The sequence below is a fragment of the Triticum urartu genome, unplaced genomic scaffold (assembly GCF_056163025.1).
Source record: "Triticum urartu cultivar PI428250 unplaced genomic scaffold, HENAU_Tu73 scaffold2, whole genome shotgun sequence".
NCBI lineage: Eukaryota > Viridiplantae > Streptophyta > Magnoliopsida > Poales > Poaceae > Triticum > Triticum urartu.
This window is the reverse complement of record NW_028260368.1, coordinates 5,653,028-5,667,317: the sequence shown is the minus strand read 5'-3', so window position 1 is coordinate 5,667,317 and position 14,290 is coordinate 5,653,028. Positions and strand designations below refer to the sequence as shown.

At 36.4% G+C, this 14,290-nt stretch overlaps 3 non-coding genes across 3 annotated transcripts; 2 read left to right on the top strand and 1 right to left on the bottom strand.

Annotated features, from left to right (window-relative positions):
* Positions 1-6,432: 6,432 nt before the first annotated feature.
* TRNAS-GGA (transfer RNA serine (anticodon GGA)) lies at positions 6,433-6,519 on the top strand. The gene has a single exon. It is a non-coding gene; the product is annotated as a tRNA-Ser (tRNA).
* Positions 6,520-7,738: 1,219 nt separating this feature from the next.
* On the bottom strand, positions 7,739-7,811 carry TRNAT-UGU (transfer RNA threonine (anticodon UGU)). Its single transcript has one exon. It is a non-coding gene; the product is annotated as a tRNA-Thr (tRNA).
* Positions 7,812-9,478: 1,667 nt separating this feature from the next.
* TRNAF-GAA (transfer RNA phenylalanine (anticodon GAA)) lies at positions 9,479-9,551 on the top strand. Its single transcript has one exon. It is a non-coding gene; the product is annotated as a tRNA-Phe (tRNA).
* Positions 9,552-14,290: the final 4,739 nt, after the last annotated feature.

Below are 14,290 nucleotides of genomic sequence, written 5' to 3'. Positions count from 1 at the left end.
GGCAATGAGAAAAATAAATGCAATAGCTAAATGATGGTGAGCCATATCGGTCAGCCACAAACTTTGTGTTTGTGGATGGAATCCCCCAAGAAGAGTTAGAATGGCAGTTCCCGCTCCTTGAGCGGTACCAAATAAATGATTACTCGAATCAGGGTTTTGGGCATAAAGATTCCATTGACCCGTCAAAAGGGGTCCCAACCCCTGGGGATAGGGTAATACATCTAAGAAATTATTCCATCGAACGTACTCCCCCCTGGATGCGGGAATAGCAACATGAACTAAATGTCCTGTCCAAGCCAAAGAACTTACCCCGAAAAGTCCTGACAAATGATGATTGAGACGAGATTCCGCGTTTTTGAACCACGAAAGGCTTGGTTTCCATTTGGGTTGTAGATGTAACCAACCCGCTATTAAGGACAGCGTAGAAAGAAATAATAGAAAAAGAGCTCCAGTATAAAGATCCTCATTGGTGCGTAATCCTATTGTATACCACCACTGATAAACTCCAGAATAAGCAATATTCACTGGACCAGCAGCACCTCCTCGAGTAAAGGCTTCCACAGCGGGTTGACCAAAATGAGGATCCCAAATCGCATGAGCAATAGGTCTTACGTGTAAAGGATCCTGTATCCATGATTCAAAATTTCCTTGCCAAGCTACATGAAACAGATTTCCGGACGTCCATAGAAAGATTATTGCTAATTGCCCAAAGTGAGAAGCAAAAATGTTCTGATAAAGACGTTCTTCAGTAATATCATCATGACTTTCGAAATCATGTGCGGTAGCAATACCAAACCAAATACGACGAGTAGTGGGGTCCTGAGCTAAGCCTTGGCTAAACCTGGGAAATCTTAATTCCATAATGCCTTTCAAATCCTCCTAGCCACTATCCTACTGCAATAATTCTCGCTAAGAAGAATGCCCATGTCGTGGCAATTCCACCCAGAAGGTAATGGGTTACTCCTACAGCGCGTCCTTGTATAATGCTCAAGGCTCTAGGCTGAGTAGCAGGAGCAACTTTTAATTTGTTATGAGCCCAAACGATAGATTCAATGAGTTCTTGCCAATAACCACGGCCGCTGAATAAAAACATTAAACTGAAGGCCCAGACAAAATGAGCACCTAAGAAAAAAAGACCATATGCAGATAATGAAGAACCATAAGACTGAATGACTTGCGATGCCTGTGCCCACAAGAAATCTCGAAGCCACCCATTAATCGTAATGGAACTCTGTGCAAAGTTTCCCCCTGTAATATGAGTTACCACCCCTTGATCACTTATAGTACCCCAAACATCCGACTGCATTTTCCAACTGAAATGGAAAATGACTACCGAAATTGCATTGTACATCCAGAATAAACCTAAGAAAACATGATCCCAGGCGGATACTTGACATGTTCCCCCTCGGCCAGGCCCATCGCAAGGAAAGCGAAAACCTAGATTTGCTTTATCGGGTATCAAACGGGAACTCCGAGCAAATAAAACACCTTTCAAAAGTATTAATACAGTCACATGTATGGTAAATGCATGAATGTGATGGACTAAAAAATCTGCGGTTCCTAATGGAATAGGTAACAAAGCCACTTTGCCACCTACTGCTACTAACTCGCCGCCTCCCCACGTTAAGCTAGTACTTGTTGTTGCACCAGGAGCTGTTACGCCAGGCGCAGTAGCATGGATATTTTGTACCCATTGAGCAAAGATAGGTTGTAATTGTATGGCAGTATCCGAAAACATATCTTGTGGACGGCCTAAAGCACTCATGGTATCATTATGAATGTACAAGCCAAAACTGTGAAAACCTAGAAATATACATACCCAGTTAAGGTGGGATATGATTGCATCGCGGTGTCTAAGGACGCGATCTAATAGATCGTTGTATCGAGTAGTTGGATCATAGTCTCTTACCATAAAAATTGCTGCATGTGCAGCAGCACCGACTATTAGAAATCCGCCAATCCACATGTGGTGTGTGAACAAGGAAAGTTGTGTACCATAGTCAGTAGCTAGGTATGGATAGGGAGGCATAGAATACATATGATGAGCTACAACAATGGTTGTAGAGCCTAGCATAGCTAGGTTAAGAGATAATTGAGCATGCCATGACGTTGTTAAGATTTCATAAAGACCCTTATGGCCTTGTCCTGTAAATGGGCCCTTGTGAGCCTCCAAAATATCTTTAAGTCCATGGCCAATACCCCAATTGGTCCTATACATATGACCTGCGATTAGGAAAAGAATAGCAATAGCTAAATGATGGTGCGCAATATCGGTCAGCCAGAGACCACCGGTTACTGGATCTAGTCCTCCGCGAAAAGTCAGAAATTCTGCGTATTTGGACCAATTTAAAGTGAAAAAAGGGGTTGCTCCTTCGGCAAAACTAGGATAAAGTTGAGCCAAAAGGTCCCGATTCAAGATAAATTCATGAGGAAGTGGTATCTCTTTAGGATCCACCCCAGCGTCAAGAAATTGGTTAATTGGTAAAGATACATGAATTTGGTGCCCCGCCCAAGAAAGAGACCCAAGTCCTAATAATCCCGCTAAGTGGTGATTCAACATGGATTCTACATCTTGGAACCAGGCCAATTTGGGAGCGGCTTTGTGATAATGGAACCAACCAGCAAAAAGCATTAACGCTGCAAAAATCAATGCACCAATTGCAGTACAATAGAGTTGTAATTCACTAGTTATTCCAGATGCTCGCCAAAGCTGAAAAAAACCAGAGGTTATTTGGATTCCTCGGAAACCCCCGCCTACATCACCATTCAATATTTCTTGCCCTACTATAGGCCAAACTACCTGAGCACTGGGTCCAATGTGAGTAGGATCACTTAGCCATGCTTCATAATTGGAAAAACGGGCGCCATGAAAGTACATGCCACTCAACCAAAGAAAGATAATGGAAAGTTGCCCGAAATGAGCACTAAAGACTTTTCGAGAAATCTCCTCCAAATCACCAGTATGACTATCGAAATCGTGAGCATCAGCATGTAGGTTCCAGATCCAAGTGGTAGTATCAGGGCCCTTAGCTAGTGTTCTTGAGAAATGGCCGGGTCTGGCCCATTCCTCAAAAGATGTTTTTACAGGATCCCTATCCACAACAATTTTTACTTCTGGTTCCGGCGAACGAATAATCATTAAGTCCTCCTCTTTCCGGACAAGACATACAAAGAGACCCGCCAACTGTCTTTTTAGTGAATCTTTGAAAGATATATATTTTGAAAGATAGATTTTGAAAGATAGATTTTGAAAGATAGATATTGTGATTAGTTCTTTTCTTTACTATCTACCATCCTTCTATTTTTTTTTTAGTTATTCACTGGAGCAATTATATATTGAAGTCAATCCGAGGCAAGTGTTCGGGTCTATTATGACATAAAGATTAGGTGCCTAACGGACATTGTTTATCTTGAAAAACAAATATTTCTCGACGTAAGAAAAAAATCTTTTTTATTTTTAATTTAAGAAACTAGTGTATTTTTTTTGAGGGCATAAGCTCCTATCTATATCTACTTTCCTTGAGCATAATATAGGGTTTTTTATTTGATTCTAAATTCCAAGATAACTCATTAGAATTATTAATAAGATGGTCCTAATATATTAGCAATATTTAGATTGCCCCCTCTTTTTATTCACTTTATTACTTCTATTCTAGACCCTATCCCTATGGTTTATTCTTATGAAATATCATATAAAATAGAAGGTATAAGAAATGGATATAATGAAATTCTTGATTCGATCTTACGACCTAATTTATTTGATTAATGGATCAACAACCAAACCACCCATTTTATGAAAAAGAAGGAGCATGGTCTTATTCAAATTCAAAGCGCTTCGTAATCTTCAACCAGTTCTGTGCTTCAATATAATTTCCCGGAGTAAGCGCTATAGCTTGTTTCCAATATTCAGCAGCTTGATCAAACCAAGCTTCCGCAATTTCCGAATCACCCTGTAGAATGGCCTGTTCTCCTCGGTCGGAATAGGAAGTTCCTTCCCTTAGAACCGTACTTGAGAGTTTCCTACCTCATACGGCTCAGAAATTGCTATCTGAATTTCCCCTATCTTAACTGAATTCGATTTATCAAAAATCGATCCAATTTGTTCTTGGGTTAAGCAGAAGAAATTAATTACCTAAGTTTCAAACCCTAATTTTTATCAATAATCAGTTTGATCTTTTTTCCCACCTTCAGAAGAATGAAGCATAGATAGATATAGAGCCTTCGTTCAAATTTTCTGAGAGGTAACTATCCCGGTTTCATATATGAAATCTCTATAGAATCCTTGAAAAAGACTTTTTTCCATAAGAAAGAAAAAAGAACTTACTATCTTTGGGATCTGATACTACACCGCTGCTTAATCCCTTAGTGGATCGGCTCTATTACATAAGCGGATTCCTAAATTTTGCCCCATATCATGGGATAAGTAAGCAGTTTTTTTTAGTTGTATCGACCCAGTCGCTCACTAATTGATCTTTACGGTGCTTTCTCTATCAATTTGAGAAACTTTATCCATAGAGTAGTAGTATAGGCCATACTTTCTTCGTTTTTTGATTCTCGTGAAGTGTCCTTCCTTCCTACAGCTGATAGGGAAAAATCGTTGTTTTTACGATCCCTATGTAGAAAGCCCTTTTTTTCTAGTATTTACTAGAAAATTTGATCCTCTCTTTTTTTTTTTTCTTTCTATAGTGGAGATAGTCGCACGTAATGACAGATCACGGCCATATTATTAAAAGCTTGCGGTAAGAAGGGGTTTCGTTCTAGTGCCCGGAAATAATATTCCAAAGCCTTTGTATGCTCTCCATTGCTTGTGTGTATAAGGCCTATGTTATAGAGTATATAACTTCGATCATAGGGATCGATTTCTAGTCGCGTAGCTTCATAATAATTTTGCAAAGCTTCCGCATAATTTCCTTCGGATTGAGCCAACATCCGTTACGGTCGTTCATTCTATTCAAAAAATCTCCGTTCCAAAACCGTACATGAGGTTTTCATCTCATACGGCTCCTCCCTTCTGTACATAATAGTACTAAGCGAAATAATCTATAGAATCAAAATAGAATTAGTCCCGTCTCATTATGAACCGAAAGGGGCTGGTATTTTTCCAAGAAATCTCTAGCCAACCTTCCCACAAGAGGTTTTTCTTAACACCAATGAATTCTATTAATGCTAGAGGAAAACGATAGCTCCAATAATTTCTTTGTTCTCAACGCCTCCTATTTAGAGGAATTAGCTACTTCAACGATCTTTGATGGTTATAGGGGTATCCAAAGTACAAACCTGATGGTTGTTTGTTATCCCAACCATTCTTCCCAGCCCTGATACCGATCAGGAAAGGGGTAATTTCTAACAAAGTTTTTCTCTTGTTGATTCCTATTTCTAGGTGTAGTGCTTTTCTCCCCTATGCTGCCTACGGATACTAATAGAGTAGGATTGGCCTGTAATCCATACCATACCATATCCTGTAGGTGTAACCTTTCGCTCAATACTCAAATCTACAATTGAAGTATCTGAAGCCGCATCAATCGAGGATACACGACGGAAGGAATTGTTAGTTCGCCTCACCTTCCCGAAGCGTGGGTTTGTTTGCTTTACAAATTTGGTTCTCTCTATGCCAACCCCCCTCTCTTTTTCGTAAGACTGAGGTATAGGTAGGGCTAAAAAAAAGCAAAAAAAAGAGTCAAATCGCACCATCTCTATAATAAGTAAATGCCTTTTTTTCTCCTGAGGTTGTCGGAATTATTCGCAATAAAATATTGGCTACAATTGAGGAGGTCTTATCAATGAAATTTCCATTTCCACGGGATCTAGGCATAATTCCCAACCCATTCTATATAGAATTGTTTTCATTCCTTCACAAAATAACATAAAAACAAACACATTCGATTCTTATAATTATAAATAGATTGATCCATATGCTCTACTCTAAATCCATATGCTTTAAATGGATAAGAGAGATATGGATTTTCCGCTCAGCTCAAATTGTATCCTTTTCCTTCTGCTTGGACACGAAGAGATATGAAATATTTGACTAAGACTGGATTTCATTCCACTTTCCTATTTCTGAACAACAACTTATGTTATCAACTATTTCGTGTTTTCAAAGTTATTAATTGTCTCATACCCTATTTTTGATTTCGATAGTATGGTGTAGCGTATCTTATGCAAACGGAATTCTAAGGTTTCTTTATTTTATTATGCAATAAGAAGAATTCTTCCATTTTCTTTTTCTTTAGTTGCGGGAAAACCCAAATTAAAACTTTTATTTTATAGCGAGCGCAATTTCTAGTAAAAAATCCTGTATCCTTCCACTTAGATCAAAAGGAATTTTTCCAATAGAACTATGGAACCCCCGAGTGGTTGCGGTTGTACCTGTACTGCAGGAATAAGAAAACTCGCTATTCACTCAGTTTATTTTCCATAATAAGTTATGTAGGAGAGATGGCCGAGCGGTTCAAGGCGTAGCATTGGAACTGCTATGTAGACTTTTGTTTACCGAGGGTTCGAATCCCTCTCTTTCCGTTTTTCTTAATTCATCAACGTTAAGGATCACAATGTATCAAATCAAATAACAATTTTTTCCAGCAATAATATAATATCTTATATTATCTTATTTTGATTTAATAGAAATTAGAAATTCTCTATAGCAAATTACTGTGGTATGTAAAATACACATAGAGGAAAAAAGAAAAAAGGATCCTAATCCTAGGGTTAATCAATTTTAGCTAGTTGATGGGAAAATACAAATTAATGGTAATGGTCTTAGGGCGATTTAGTTCGGGGAAAGGGGAAGGGGAAGAAAATTCTATGAACCTTTCCTTTTTTCGTTAAGTTCAAGTCTGACGAGAGTAATATTCTACAACTAACAACTCATTTATTTTGAGACCGACCCACTTCCTATCTAGGATTTTATTTACTAGTCCTTTATATTCCAACGTGTCAATCGCCAAATGCTTTGGCAATTTCCCCGGGTCCGATGAAGCAATATAATTTTGAACCAGACCTTTTGATCTTTGGTTATCTTTCGTAGTAATAATATCTCGGGGTTTGCAACGAAAACTTGGTATATTGACTATACGACCATTAACTAAAATATGTCTATGGTTGACTAATTGGCGGGCCCCAGGAATGGTTGAAGCCATACCCAATCGAAAAAGGATATTATCCAAACGCATTTCAAGTAATTGTAGTAAAACCTGGCCTGTTGACCTTTTTGCTTTTCCAGCGATATGTACATATCTAAGTAATTGTCGTTCTGTCAGACCATAATGAAAACGCAATTTCTGTTTTTCTTGAAGACGAATACGATATTGCTCCTTTTTCCCAGAATTGAATTTTTTTTTAAGATTACTTCCGGATTTAGGTGTTTTTCTAGTGAGTCCTGGTAAAGCTCCCAGACGGCGTATTTTTTTTAAACGAGGTCCTCGATAACGGGACATGAAGACTCCTTTTTTTATTTTATTGAAATTTCATTTTACACAATTAATTTCATTGTATTTACATTACAGAATACATCGAAATTAAAACTGAATTAAACTACAGGATAAACAGAGTAAAATCAACTAAAGTACCCCAAAAAATGGAATTTCATCAAAATCTTTTTTTTTTGTATATATATTATTTATTTTATTGTTTTGTATCTAGCAAAATTGTAAGGTAAAAAACATAAAAGATCCTGGATTCTCCATTTAATTCGGAAAAAAAGAGATTCTTGTTCGTAGAACATCGATAGAGAAAAAAAAGCCGACTATCGGATTTGAACCGATGACCCTCGCATTACAAATGCGATGCTCTAACCTCTGAGCTAAGTGGGCTTACATAACGGAAATAGTGTAACAAATAGAAATAGGTATAGTATAGGAAATCCGTAAAATCTCAGATATTAGTTATTAATCTTAGCTATTAACTAGTTCTAAATTTGAAGTTATACTTATAAAAATAAAAAAATACTAAAACTTCTTAAAGATAAAGTTAGCTTGATATGCTTAACTATAGGATATTAAAAAATAAAATTATAGAATTTATTGGTATTTTCATTCGATCATTATAGACTTTATTATTTGTTAATAATTTGAGGATTAATATTTCACTAAGGGGAACATAGAGTCAGAGTAAATAAAATTGCTAATTCTGATTAGAAAAAAAGAATAAATATCAAGCGTTATAGTATAATTTTGAATACTATAAAAAAGTAAGACGGGAGGTGGGGGAGATAAAAACTTTTGGATATATTGATTCGGATTGAATTGCAAATACATCAAGGATAGAATCAATTCAATTCTGAATTGCAATAAGCAAGCGAGGTCTCTCAAATAGAGTCGAACTGAACTGCTAGACTACGTTGAGTGATGAACTCAATGATTCAAAAAAAAAACTAAGAGATGGATGAAATTACACAAGGAATCCTGGTCTCAAAGAAGAGGGAAATGGGGATATGGCGAAATCGGTAGACGCTACGGACTTGATTGTATTGAGCCTTGGTATGGAAACCTGCTAAGTGGTAACTTCCAAATTCAGAGAAACCCTGGAATTAAAAAAGGGCAATCCTGAGCCAAATCCGTGTTTTGAGAAAACAAGGGGTTCTCGAACTAGAATACAAAGGAAAAGGATAGGTGCAGAGACTCAATGGAAGCTGTTCTAACGAATCGAGTTAATTACGTTGTGTTGTTAGTGGAATTCCTTCTAGTTCTAAATTAGAGAAAGAGGGGTTTTATACCTTATACATTTAATAAACACGTATAGATACTGACATAGCAAACGATTAATCACAGAACTCATATTATATTCTAATTATAATATAGGTTCTTTATCTTTTTTAAAAATGAAATTAGAAATGATAATGATTATGAAATAAAAAACTCATATCATAATTTTTTTTTTTCATTATTGTGAATCCACTCCAATCGAATATTGAATAATCAAATTCTTCAATTAAAATTCAAAGTTTTCGAGATCTTTAAAAAAGTGGATTAATCGGACGAGGACAAAGAGAGAGTCCCATTCTACATGTCAATACTGACAACAATGAAATTTCTAGTAAAAGGAAAATCCGTCGACTTTATAAGTTGTGAGGGTTCAAGTCCCTCTATCCCCAAATCCTCTTTTATTCCCTAACTATACTATATTATTATTATTTATCCTCTTTTTTTTTTTCTTTTTATCAATGCACTTTTTTTTCTTTTTATCAATGCAATGGGTTTAAGATTCATTAGCTTTCTCATTCTACTCTTTCACAAAGGAATGCGAAGAGAACTCAATGGATCTTATCCTATTCATTGAATAGATTTCTTTTTTATTAGAGTATCGGCAAGAAATCTTGGTTATTCACTCTATTTTTAAGTTTTATTTAAGTAAACCATGCACAATGCATAGGACTACCCCCCCCATTTTCAAATTTAAAATTTGAAATACTTTAATTAATTTTTAGTCCTTTTAATTGACATAGATACAAATACTCTACTAGGATGATGCACAAGAAAAGGTCAGGATAGCTCAGTTGGTAGAGCAGAGGACTGAAAATCCTCGTGTCACCAGTTCAAATCTGGTTCCTGGCAGAGAAAAAAAAAAAAAAGATCCACCGAATAGGTATTGATCCAAATACCTCGAGATGGATTGTGATACATATTCATTAATAATATTTATTCATCTAAGTGGATAAATCTATAATATAAATATAGAGGCACTTCTTTTTCTTTTTAAAGAAGTTTTAAAATATATCTTTTCTTTATGATAAAGAAGGGGGTGAGATTCCCCTTTATTTTTTTGCGTTTCTTAATTTTGTATTCCGCTATTCCGACGAATATTTTTTTAGTCTTGCTTATCTTTATCTTATCTTATTTTCCTAGTTGTGCTAAGTAATGTGCGCGGTACAAAGTTCCTGGTAGAGAACTTCTTTGAGTCATCCTATTTTTCTGTTCATATGAAGGAAATTAATATGCGATTTTCAAAATAGGGGAATCCAAATGAAACCCTTTTTTTGCTCAGTCTATCTGGAATGCTTTTGTATAATTAGGAATTAATTATAAATAGGTATTCCGTTTCATCTAGGAAAAGAACCTAAAAATATTCCTTGACTTGAATAAAATCTGGAGTTGTGTTGTATAAGTGAGCATGAATTTCTTATCATTCAATGAGCATCTTGTATTTCATAAAAATTGGGGGTTATATAATCCTTACGTAAGGGCCAGCCTATCCAACTTTCAGGCATTAGGATACGTTTAAGGCGCGGATGATTATCATAAGAGATTCCCACCATATCATAAGATTCGCGTTCTTGAAAATCGGCACTTCTCCAAATCCAGAAGACAGACGGAATTCTAGGATTATCCTTTTGGGCAAAGACTTTTATGCAGACTTCTTCTGGATTATCTATACCATATTGTATTCTCGTAAGATGATACACGCTAGCTAAAGATCCACCGGGTGCTACATCATAAGCACATTGGGAGCGTAAATAATTGTAACCATATACATATAAAATGACAGCAATGGAATCCCAATCCCCTGCTTTTATTTGTAAAGTCTCTATTCCTCGGTGATCAAAGCCCAAAGATCTATGAACCACCTCATGTTTGACTAGCCAATTAGATAACCAACCCTGCTGCATTGTCTTCATCTCTCCCTCTTTGTATAAATATTTCACATTTCGGATGCAAGTTTGAAAGATTGCCCTGCTTTTTATTTTTCTACACAAAAGAGCCCCTCTCCTAATTCACTAATTTGTAGGAAGGTACTGAACTTTTGGATTTGAAAAAAGTTTCAGAAGATATATCTAATGTAGATGGTGATTGATAGAGCAATTCTTGCTCATAAGTTCCTGTATGAGTACTGCGCCTAACATAAAGCTTGTGACTGGTAGTAAAACATCTATTTTTATTTTGAGATAGAGTTTGATCCTCAACTATTTCTCGCGATATCTTCTTACGAAGTTTTGTTAGGGCATCTATAACTGCCTCCGGTTTAGGTGGGCAGCCCGGCAAGTAGACATCCACAGGAATTAACTTATCAACTCCCCGAACAGTACTATAGGAATCCGTACTGAACATTCCCCCTGTAATAGTACAGGCTCCCATAGCAATGACGTATTTTGGTTCAGGCATTTGCTCGTATAATCTCACTAAAGAGGGAGCCATTTTCATTGTTACCGTACCGGCTGTTAAAATTAGGTCTGCTTGCCTAGGACTTGATCTTGGTACCAATCCATAACGATCAAAGTCGAATCGTGAGCCTATTAATGAAGCAAATTCAATGAAACAACAACTGGTACCGTATAGAAGGGGCCATAAACTGGAGAGTCTTGACCAATTCGAAAGATCATTTGGTGTAGTTGAAATAACAGAATTGGAACTTGTTTGGTCAAGTAAGGGAAACTCAATCAAATTCATAACTGTCTCAATAGAATCTTTTCCTTCTTTTTTTTTGTCTAAATATTCAGTTAAGACCATTCCAAGGCTCCTTTTCGCCATGCATAAACTAAACCAACAACTAAGATAAGCACGAAAATCAAAGCTTCGATAAAAACGGATACACCCAATACGTCGAAACTCATTGCCCAAGGGTATAGAAAGACGGTTTCCACATCAAAAACAACAAAAACGAGCGCAAACATATAATAGCGTATTCGGAATTGTACCCAAGCCCCTCCCATGGGTTCTATACCCGATTCATAACTAGAAAGCTTCTCTGGTCCTTCACTAACCGGGGCTAAAAGTCCTGAAATCGAAAATGCCAAAATAGGAATAAGGCTTGCTATTATTAGAAATGTCCAAAAAATATCATATTCGTGAAGCAGAAACATAATGTACTCCCATTAATGTGGAATAGGCGGAACTTAAATTAGTCAATTCAATTCAGCATTGTCAATTTATCCAGAACTTCTCTCTTTTCCTCGGTGAAACAAGAATCTTTTTTGTTCAAACAAAAGCGCTTAGTTTAAGTTTAGCCTTTGTTTCCTCTGTGCTGCATCTTCTTTAAAGATTCATCCAATGGAATCCCAACTCCCTTTCTTTTGGATTTCCATTCTATTTAGATATGGTGTATGTAGATCTAATTCTTATATAAAGAAAACTTTCTCGTTTCACTTTGTCTCGCTTTCTCTAGAATCTCTAGAAAAAAGAATAGCTCTATCCTTTATTTAATATTTAATAATAAAATAATAAGAGACTATTAAATAAAAATGAGAATACTACTAAATTAGAACCTAATTAAGATAGTAGGACTAATCTATGCAGTATAATTAATGAGAAGTAATACTATAAAATAAAAATAAAGAACTCTATTTCAGAACTATGAGACAGAATATTCTGTTTTCTTATTTACTCTTTACTTTATTTTTTCTATTTAAAGTTGATCAATTTACATAATGTATCTATAAACAAAGTAATAAATATACTTAAAACAAAGTAGGAATTCGCAAAATGGATAAAATCATTGCAGTTATTATAGGGAAGTCTAGAGATATCCTATTTGAAGGAGGACGGGATTCAAATCAGGGAAAGGATCCTTTCTTCTATTGATTTGATAGAAATTCGTTTTTCTTTTCCTGTCTGTATGATTTTGATTTTCGATGAATGAGCCTTTGGTAATGCTTTTATCTCTATTCTATGTCGCAGGCGCCTATCCAGTCTATAAACAAATACTAATGAGAAAATGAAAACTATACTAAACTAAAGAAAACATAGGATAGAGATCCTAAAATCTAAAAAAGGGCATATTAGGGCTATACGGATTCGAACCGTAGACCTTCTCGGTAAAACAGATCAAACGGATTATTATCGAAATGATTTGAACTGTTTCAAAGACCCAACATGCATTTTTTTGCATTGGGCTCTTTCATAAACTGATTTAAAGATCAGTTAGTCCACCATAGTTTTTCTTTACGGAAAGATAATGAGATGGCTCCCTGTGCTCTGATTGATTTTTTGTATTATGATCTATCTAGGAGCAATACCAAAGTGTTTCAAAGGAGGATTACCTTGACTTAGGTCTGCCTCCGGTCTAAATTAAATCAACCTAAGTGAAATGGAGTCTCTATCGTTCCACTGCAAGAGTTAACTATGAGACTTCATACACCTTAAAGTTCATAGAACGAAAAGAAGTTTTTTGGAGGCCCTTATCCTCATTACGCCTAGCATTTAGTGGGCTGGATATTTACCTTATCAACTAGCAAATCCATAAGGGTTCTATTTGATTAGGCACCTGAATTGGCACCTGAATCGGACTGAACCGACTGTTTGTCAGGCTACTGTTCTCCTATTCTCTCGAATCTATGAAGTAAGACATTGATTTTGCAATAAGATCGATTATGTTCATTGCATAATAAGCTCCTTTGAAAAGCATTGGCGCACGTGTAAACGAGTTGCTCTACCGAACTGAGCTATAGCCCTTATCAGAGATATCTTAACATATAGATAATTTCTTGTCAAGATGAATATTTTCTAATGCCAGAGGATACCCCTTTGATCTGTATCTGTTTAGTATTTAGTTTAGTATTTAGTATATAACAGACCAATAACAGAGCGGTATTGCTTAGAAAAGGGATTCAATATATAATCGATCGAAGTAATGGGTCTTCCTTTGTGGTGATAAATTGCCTACTTAACTCAGTGGTTAGAGTATTGCTTTCATACGGCGGGAGTCATTGGTTCAAATCCAATAGTAGGTAAGTAGGTAGAAAAATTACTAGATAGCATTGGACTTACTTCGCTTCGCTATCTAATAACTTTTTCTACCCCTCTTCCCTTTTTCTTTGTATCAACTATAAACCACTGGATTGTCTTCAATTGGATGGGGGAATCCAATTGACAGCCTCGATTCGTATCCTAGCTCGTCTGAGAGCGAGCTTCGCTTCAACCAAATCTTTCGTACCCTCAGCTTTACTCAAGTTAGCTTCGGCTATTTCAAGTGCCTTTTGAGCTTCTTCCGGATCAATATCACTACCCAGTTCCGCATCATTTCCTAAAATGATGATCTCATTATTAACTATTCTCGCAAAACCGCTCCACAGAATCGCTGTTAACCATTGGTCGTTGAGGAGGCGTATTCTCAAAGGACCCATATCTACTGCTGTGTTAATGGGGGCGTGGTTTGGTAATACGCCAATTTGGCCACTATTAGTGGATAAAATGATTTCTTTCACTTCACAATCCCAAATAATTCGCTTAGGAGTCAGTACATAAAGATTTAATTTCATTTCTTCGATTTGTTCTCCTCTTCTAAGGTTATAGCTTTCGTGCTAGCTTCATCGATGTTACCCACCAAATAAAAAGCCTGTTCAGGTAGGCCGTCTAATTCT